General features: G+C 41.6%; 1 long non-coding RNA gene across 1 annotated transcript; it reads right to left on the minus strand.

Moving 5' to 3' along the window:
- Positions 1-598: 598 nt before the first annotated feature.
- On the minus strand, positions 599-1,474 carry LOC146690690 (uncharacterized). Its single transcript, XR_014915798.1, has 2 exons — positions 905-1,474; positions 599-757 (listed from the first exon to the last, which is right to left on the minus strand). It is a non-coding gene; the product is annotated as an uncharacterized LOC146690690 (long non-coding RNA).
- Between the last annotated feature and the right edge of the window lie 8,152 nt (positions 1,475-9,626).

The raw sequence follows: 9,626 nt of genomic DNA on the forward strand, positions 1-9,626 counted from the left end.
TTCTGAGTTTCACAGCTGGGGTGGACAATGTTAAGCATCAGGCTTTCAAATGAATTAAAAGTCTGTCAGGGTCTTTCATTAATTAATAGGCTGGTGTGAAAAATTGCTGCCACACCGCCCCCTCGGCCTGTGCTTCGAGATTTCTGGTAGTTAGAATGACTCGGGGGTGTTGATTCATTTAAACTAACATAATAATCCTGCTGCAACCAGGTTTCTGTAAGGCAGAGTAAATCAATTTGTTGATGTCATGTACTAACAGAGACTTGGAGGAGAGAGACCTAATATTCAATAATCCACATTTCACTGTTCTACTCTTTGGTTCAGATGTGGATACTGTATTGTTCTTTCTTTGTAATTGTTTATGTTTAAGGTGTTTGTTGCTGGTTTTTAGTTTGTTTTTTGTCTTTTTGGAAGCTGACACAGTCTCTATGGAGATGGGTTTTTGGGGGGGTAGCAGGAGGAGAGAAGCTGCAGAGAGGCGTGTCCTCCGTGGCAACTCCTGAGTTTGCTGGGTCCATGGTGGTTGGCGGGATCATTCTGTCACGGTATGGCATGGCAAACCGTGGGGGTGTGGGGAAGGAGGACCCAGGCGTGGAGCTCAAAGTTCAAGCAGTGCGTTTATTTACAGAGGGTGATATCAAACAACAATAAATCCCCGTGTTTTTCCCCAGACTCCCGTGTCGTGTCCTCCAAGTGTTCTCTGCTCCCGTGTCTGCACTCCCGGTGCTCGCTGCTCCTTAAGCCTTCCACGCTCCTCCTGCGGGAAACAATAGCGGCAGCAGTCAGGACACTGAACAATGGCAGGCATACACGACACGACACGACACGACACGACACGACACGACACGACACGACACGACACGACACGACACGACACGACCAAAACCTAAACTGGGTAACTAACGTGGAGTCCCAAGCAATGATCCCGCGTCGGTGGGAGCTCCAAGACTCTCTTAAGTAGCTCCCCCGACGAGGCCTGATCAGCAGCAGGTGTGTGGCTTCGGGTGTGGCCAGTCCCCTAGCAGGGCCACACCCCCCAGGCCTGACGGCGCCTATAAACAAGTACTCAGACACACAGCCACCCACACACACACATATGTACAAGCACAGAGAAGGGGAAGCAACACCAACAATACATAATAATAACACAGGTCCATGACTGCCCAGGGGTCCTGGGTCGCCTAGTCCCAGGACCCTGACAGGAAAAGCATGGTACCCTGTCATGACCCTGTGCCTTCTCGGCTGACTCTGTATGGCTACAAGTGTTTTTGTTGTGCTGCATCTCCTTCTCTCCCCTTCCGCGCACTGCGCTCTACCGGGGCGGAGTCATGACGGCTCCAGCCCCTGGCTCGGACACCTGCAAACAATCACCTCACTCACTTCTTAAGGCGGCTGCTGAGAGTGCTTCCTCGCTGGATTATTGTGTAACACTCGTCAGTGTCATCACCTATCTGAGCCTTTTTCCGAGTTTCTGTCATGCCACTACTTACCTGAGATATATATATATATATATATATATATATATATATATATATATATATATATATATATATATATATATATATATATATACATATATTCTTACATGGTGATGGTGGGGAGAAGAAAGTTGGAGTAATGGCTTTGCCAGAGGCACAACTTTTACCCCAATTTTTTTATCTGAATAGATTCCACTGACTCGAGAAATGTGTATGGGAAACACAAGAAGTCATTTCTATCACTTACAGACTCCAGGTGGAAGCTCCGCCAGTACTGTAGCCTAATTGTGTAGCTTAATGCAGTGATATAAATCCAGTTTTTCTTTCTCACTTTAAACTCTCTGTGTGGCTTTCTTGTCTGTAAACAGAGCCAAGGTTCAATTGTTATCTGTTCTGCTATGCAAAGCGCAAATCCTTGGCCTATGCATCACTGTGTTGTACTCAGCCTGGGCCCTAACTCTGCGTCATTTATCTCATCACACAGACTGACCGACCTCAGATGACTTTGCAGACATACTCTGCAGTCTACCAGTCACGTGCGATTCCCTCCCTCTCCCCCTGTGGTGGCTTGCTCTACTTCTGATCACTGCACACATCTGTGCTTCTCCTGGCAATCTAAAATCTAAGCCTAAGTGAGACAATCAGGAAAGAATACCACCATTAGTGGCAGTTCACATGTCTTTTTTTTTAACATGCATCACTGTAAACTCATTTAGCCCAGGGTGACGGTAAACACAATGATTATGTCACTGTAAATTATGTTAGTGGCCCATTTGCAGCTCTGCAAACTGCTCCTTAAAAGCGCATTTGTTGTGGAAGAAGCTAGCCATCTCAACAAGAGCAAAGTTTCGTACAAAAAAATTCTTTTCTCTCTACAACACTTATTCCTCTCCCTCCATCAGTCATGCTTCTCTCCGTGACACTCTGTAAATATCTGCCACAGACAGAGTAAAGATCAAGAAAAGGTCAAAAATGATAAATTCTGCACTGGTTTGGTCCACCCTGTTTCAATATAAAACCAGAGTTAAGAATGTGGCTACTTTTCTAGCACTACTGCTAAGGTTATAAGAGAGCGGCAACATGATCTGCCTACATTTTTCTACACCTTTCTGTCAAGCATTTGAACCATTACAGTAACCATTAAACAGAGTCTCTCAGTGGTGATGTATGAAAGACCATCAATCATCTTCATCTGGTCATCTAGGCTCACTGGAACGGTGATGGATTGCCCCACTGAGATGTTCGATTTGAAGGAAAAGAGCAGGGTAGCATACCTGATATACTGAAATTTTATCTGTAGTCAAATCAATCAGCTCAAGTAGATCGGTATCATCTGAGTTTCCTTCATACAGTGGGGCTAATTTATTGGGTCACAGGGGGGTCATGGCTGGAGCTGCAGTCATACACTGTAATCAAGCCAGGGTCCACTGAGCTGAGAGCTGGGGACCATAAATCAGCTGGATGAACTGCAGCTATACACTGCTTGTTGGTGAACTAGCACAGTGTATATATCTATAAAAAAGAGCAGTGACTCATTTGACCAAGTATTACATGCTGCCATCGTGATGCACATCTTCACATACAGATACAGAAGAGTCTGCTCTCTATTAATTCCTCCCATTAGCAGTGACATTCAAAGCTATATCCCCAGTGCACAGATGCCAGTGTAAAGTACCTTTTCAGCTCTTATTGTTTTGTCCCCAGGGGTGAGGAGGGGAAGTGCCTGGGAGTGTGTACATGGGTCTATGTTTATGTACGTGTGTGTGGGTGGGTGGGTGGGTGGGTGGAAGATAGTTTTAAGACAGACAGTTGTGAAAATAAAAGGGCAAGGTGAGAAGGGAAGGCAATGTGATATTATTTAGATTCACAGCTTTAAACTCTTATCATTGTATCACAAGGTTGCCCAAACTAAAGATATTGGATATGCTTACTATATAGATCTTCATATAACTGAAAAAAGGAGAGATATAGGATGCTTGGCTCATATGGTACTATCTTTACAAGGGCATGATTGTGGCTTCCCACTTTCAGTCATCCTTGCTTACTTTTGCCCTTCCTCACTCAACCTTCTTGCAACCTTTTCAACATCAAAGATTGACTGTGTATAATTAAGTATTTCACCTTCTGAAAATCACATTGTCTACTTAAGTTACTCCCAGATCATTTACTTTTCAGTCAGACTGTCCAGTGAATTGGCTGCAAGGTTTTAAGTGGATGCCTTATTGTTAAGCCTGTAGTGACTAAAAAGGAATGTTTGGTGTTAGTAGACTTATTTGCCCCCACCTGGGCTATTAGTCTTTATTTGCAACACAGTGCAGCGGGATTCATTTAGAGCATGACCTGCTCTACCACACACTGATGAATAAGTACCTTCCCACTCCCCTTGCATCAAATAAAACGTTACTTTGAAGGCAATGCGGTACTTTAGTAAATTATAGTGTGAACACATTTTACAAGAGCCTTCATTGTGCTGCAGTCCATATGCATGTACCATTTCAAAGCTCTTATTGCAGTGTGAATAAATGTAGTAAGTGTATATCTATATATATGTATATCTATATATATATATATATATATATATATATATATATATATATATATATATATATATATATATATATGCTATATATATGCTCATTTCGGCATTTTTCACTGGAGATCATCTTGGAAATTACAGTGGTGGCTTTAGTGGGACCAGTGAGACCACAGTGGCAGTGGCTGCTTGGTGATGTTCTGAGGCTCAGCACAGTAAATACTCCAAAACAGAAGAGAGTGGAGGAAAGGGAAAGAGAGATGAAGCTGGGGGATTGCAGTAGAGCGAAAACTGGCCTTCCCCCAGATCCATCCAAAGCGCAATCTGGGTAGCTGTATGCTTATTCTGTGAACATACAACTCCTACAGGATGAGAGGTGACTGGGTCTTGCCACTGGATGCTACTCATCATCCATGTTAGCCAGGATTTGACTTCACTCCCAGTTCGTCAAAGGCTGAAATATGCATTTACCCCCTACTCTCCTGTTGGATCTAGGGGCAGACATATTCCTTTCATCAGAAGGTGCTTTTCTCTGACAGCACAGATTAGTGAGAGGCAAAAGCATTTTAAAATGTAAGGCTCATTTCATTGCTCACACACTGAGTCTTTATAATGCTTTGCATTAATAAATGGTTCATCCAAGGTCTTCTAGCTGTTGTCCTATTAAATTCAGCATATAAAAAATGTATGTAAGCTCACGTCACACAAGGTATACTGAATTCAAATGATGCCAGCAGCACTGTGCAGGTGCAGAAAGACAGCCACTTCACATTTGTTTCATCTCTATTAAGAAAGTTTAAATTAAAGTGAAGGGAGAAGACTAGCAAGCAAGGACTGATGGGAGGCATTGAGATGAAATTAGTTACTTTACTTCATGCTCAGGTTGCTTATGACATTAGGGGTACTTGGTGACATAAACACTCTGGGCTTGGCCTCAACTTTCTCAGCTGGAGTGTGGAGCCTCACCGTGGGATTTGGAGTTCCTGTAAACCCTGCCTTCTGTTGTTTACACTTAGGCTAAAGCTGATGTTTCAGGGAGCCATTCTCCCCACCTGGAGATCTCCTCAGCAATCTGTAGGCTGTGTATCTGTGCATTATTGAAACACAGCAAACATACTTGTTTTGCTTAATCATTATTTTCTTTAAGTCAAATTTCAAACAAATTTTAAAATGTGACAATGGTGAGCCCCTGTCAAATAGTCACCATATCTATATCCACAGTAGGAACACTGTAATGCTCTTCTTTGAACTCATATCAGTAGGCTGACCTGCTCACAACAACAATACATGACATTAAGAAAATACAGTATATTTATGACATATCCATGCTCTTATTTAAGCATGGTAAGCACAGACACTATATAAAAGATGTACAATTTTACATATAGCAAAGCCAACACAGAGGCCACCAGGAGATAATAGGTATGATTATGGAAAGCCTTCCAGTCCTATGGATGTCTATGGGAAAATGGGACCTCCGTAAGCTCACGTCACGCAAGATAAACACTGAGTTAATAGGGTTAGTCACTCATTTCAGGTCAAACTAAATAACATGTAAAGTCAACGTTGCTAATTTTAGTCATTCTAAGTGCCACTAAACAGGACTATCCAGGACATGATCACTGGCTAACAATTTCTTACTGATAAATTATTAGCAAGTGATTCGTCACCACACTCAGATTCAAAACATCAAGCTGATGAGGACCTCTGAGCCTTCACTGATGTGACACTGCCACACCTACAGGGAGTGCAGAATTATTAGGCAAATGAGTATTTTGTCCACATCATCCTCTTCATGCATGTTGTCTTACTCCAAGCTGTATAGGCTCGAAAGCCTACTACCAATTAAGCATATTAGGTGATGTGCATCTTTGTAATGAGAAGGGGTGTGGTCTAATGACATCAACACCCTATATCAGGTGTGCATAATTATTAGGCAACGTCCTTTCCTTTGGCAAAATGGGTCAAAAGAAGGACTTGACAGGCTCAGAAAAGTCAAAAATAGTGAGATATCTTGCAGAGGGATGCAGCAGTCTCAAAATTGCAAAGCTTCTGAAGCGTGATCATCGAACAATCAAGCGTTTCATTCAAAATAGTCAACAGGGTCGCAAGAAGCGTGTGGAAAAACCAAGGCGCAAAATAACTGTCCATGAACTGAGAAAAGTCAAGCGTGCAGCTGCCAAGATGCCACTTGCCACCAGTTTGGCCATATTTCAGAGCTGCAACATCACTGGAGTGCCCAAAAGCACAAGGTGTGCAATACTCAGAGACATGGCCAAGGTAAGAAAGGCTGAAAGACGACCACCACTGAACAAGACACACAAGCTGAAACGTCAAGACTGGGCCAAGAAATATCTCAAGACTGGTTTTTCTAAGGTTTTATGGACTGATGAAATGAGAGTGAGTCTTGATGGGCCAGATGGATGGGCCCGTGGCTGGACTGGTAAAGGGCAGAGAGCTCCAGTCCGACTCAGACGCCAGCAAGGTGGAGGTGGAGTACTGGTTTGGGCTGGTATCATCAAAGATGAGCTTGTGGGGCCTTTTCGGGTTGAGGATGGAGTCAAGCTCAACTCCCAGTCCTACTGCCAGTTTCTGGAAGACACCTTCTTCAAGCAGTGGTACAGGAAGAAGTCTGCATCCTACAAGAAAAACATGATTTTCATGCAGGACAATGCTCCATCACACGCGTCCAAGTACTCCACAGCGTGGCTGGCAAGAAAGGGTATAAAAGAAGAAAAACTAATGACATGGCCTCCTTGTTCACCTGATCTGAACCCCATTGAGAACCTGTGGTCCATCATCAAATGTGAGATTTACAAGGAGGGAAAACAGTACACCTCTCTGAACAGTGTCTGGGAGGCTGTGGTTGCTGCTGCACGCAATGTTGATGGTGAACAGATCAAAACACTGACAGAATCCATGGATGGCAGGCTTTTGAGTGTCCTTGCAAAGAAAGGTGGCTATATTGGTCGCTGATTGGTTTTTGTTTTGTTTTTGAATGTCAGAAATGTATATTTGTGAATGTGGAGATGTTATATTGGTTTCACTGGTAAAAATCAATAATTGAAATGGGTATATATTTGTTTTTTGTTAAGTTGCCTAATAATTATGCACAGTAATAGTCACCTGCACACACAGATATCCCCCTAAAATAGCTAAAACTAAAAACAAACTAAAAACTACTTCCAAAAACATTCAGCTTTGATATTAATGAGTTTTTTGGGTTCATTGAGAACATGGTTGTTGTTCAATAATAACATTATTCCTCAAAAATACAACTTGCCTAATAATTCTGCACTCCCTGTATGAGATTTAGCAGCAGACCAGCATGCTACCTTCCACAGGCAACTGTGGGTACAAGATTCACTATTTCCAGGATGGATGTAAACAGACAGTAAGAGATCTTTTACAAAACAGAGCACATACAGAGAGAGCTCACATTGACTTTTGTAAATAATAAACTGATGCATTGCTTGCCCCGCTTCTCTTCACTGCATGCCCATGGTTTATAGTTTGTACACTGACTTCTTGAAGCATTTCAAGCCTTCAACTATTATAACTGTTGACATCACCTAAGAGCCTATGTTTGTACAAAAGTAAGACTGCTAAGTTATTGCGCAAAGTATTCAATCCTGTTTGGAAAGATATTCATAGACTTTAAGCGTAGATCACACAGACAGCTGCTAATTAGTGTTAATAACAATGCAATAAAATATAAGGATTTTTCTTTTTCTTTGGGGGCAGGCTATAAACACGTTTCTCTTCTGCTCTGAAGTTAGGCATTTCAAAATTGGAGCATATGGTTGCTGACTCACTTTTGGATTAAGATGTAAGTGGCTATTCAAGAAACAGCACTGCACTTCTGGAGGGCCTTCATTTTTCAGTCCAGTAGATTGTGGCAATGTTAGCATAGAAACATTTGGCAAAAAGAAATATCAGCAAAGTAAATCTGAGGCTGTTGTAAATGTTACTACTTTTACTAGAATTGCCTAATAAAACCAAAGTAATGGGCAAATTTGAGCTTATGATTAGATTAATAGATTAGATTACTATAAAAAGAGTAGTCTGATGATAACCATAGTTAGACTTAATTATCGGGGAATCATAATCCATCCAGTTTTTATTGACTTACTGCAGTATTTGTCTTGATGGCAAAGTTACTCTGGCAGACTGACTTCATGCTTTTCTTGCAGAAAAGAGGCTAGAATGACCTGAATTAAAGCATCTATCAAACCTGAATGATAATAAAATTATATTATTCCCCAATGAGTTCTAACCATCATCAACTTAAAGGAATTCTCTGTGTAATTTTATGCAATTAAAAGGTTATTTCACATTATAATATGTACACATCTTACTTGCTCTTTCTCATGATAGTCTTAGAACTAAAGAAGTGCTGTGGTACCGTACTGTGATCATCCCTGCTACCTTCTTGTCTTTTCCCAGCAAGTGAAATCATTCCCCCTACGAAGGTTTCTGTCAAGACTCTGAGAGCCCCAGGATACAGTTTCAGGCCATCAATGATGCAACATCTGTGTAAGACAGGATGAAGACAAACACACTGTCATACATACAGAAAGGCGTTTAATCTTATAACACACAGTGAATGCACCAAACATTGACTGTATGCATATCACTACTGTACACTGCACAATGCTTAAAATAAGATGTGAAGCATAAAAGGTATTAATGGGGTGTAAATAATCTCTGTGTATTCTTTGTCACAGAATATTGATAATGCACATAAAAATGCAAGATCCAATAAAAACAATCCTTTTGTACTACATATTAGTATTCTGTATGTCTCTTTGTCAGGGTAAAAGCTATCTTCCTTGACAGAAACATTTCCTTTGAAGCTAGAGGCTTCCAGATCCCGATTGCATACTGGGAATATAGGCCAGGAATCCAGGAACATGAATATGGGAATGGGCAGTGTCCTTGGGAAAGTGAGCTGTGTTGATAAGCCGCTTAGGGATTCTTGGAATGGAAATGTGGTGAACCAATTGATCACAGGAGTAAAACCCTGAGGCTGAGGAGAGGTGGTGGCGGGTGGGGTGGGAGCTTGTACGGCATGATTGCATCTCCATCAATGCTCTAATCTCCCTCAAGTCCAATGAGGACTTGACCACTGTAGAGAATGTACATTTGTTTTACCAAAAGACCTTTTTTCCCCCACAAAATAGATGCAAGTTAAACTAAGCATCCCCAAAAGCCCTTATGGTGAACCAGCATACACAGAATTAGGACCTTTCTGGAGTGGAATGGGGCCATAATTATTACAGCTATGCTTTTCATAATAGGATAAGTCAAAATGTAGTAAAACAGACCCATCATCCCCAAACCACAAGGATTATACCATTAAGCCATTTTATAGTCTTAACGACACAAACACTTTGCGTCTTTGTGGGCTATTATGTAAATACTGATGTACTATTTCAGTGTTTTAAATTGATTTTTTCTCACCTTCTAGGCAGATATTGGTTTCCATCCACCTCTGTATGGTTGAAAATCAATCGGTTGACTCTTGAGAATTTCTTTAGTTGTACAATCCATCACAGTGTACTGTATACCACGTATGCATTTTTCCCTTAAAGTCATAGTACTGAAGAACTGCA

This window comes from Copadichromis virginalis, linkage group LG16 (assembly GCF_057382275.1).
Source record: "Copadichromis virginalis isolate Kocher_CV1m ecotype Utaka linkage group LG16, C_Virginalis_male_GT1.1, whole genome shotgun sequence".
In the NCBI taxonomy this organism is placed as follows: Eukaryota; Metazoa; Chordata; class Actinopteri; order Cichliformes; family Cichlidae; genus Copadichromis; species Copadichromis virginalis.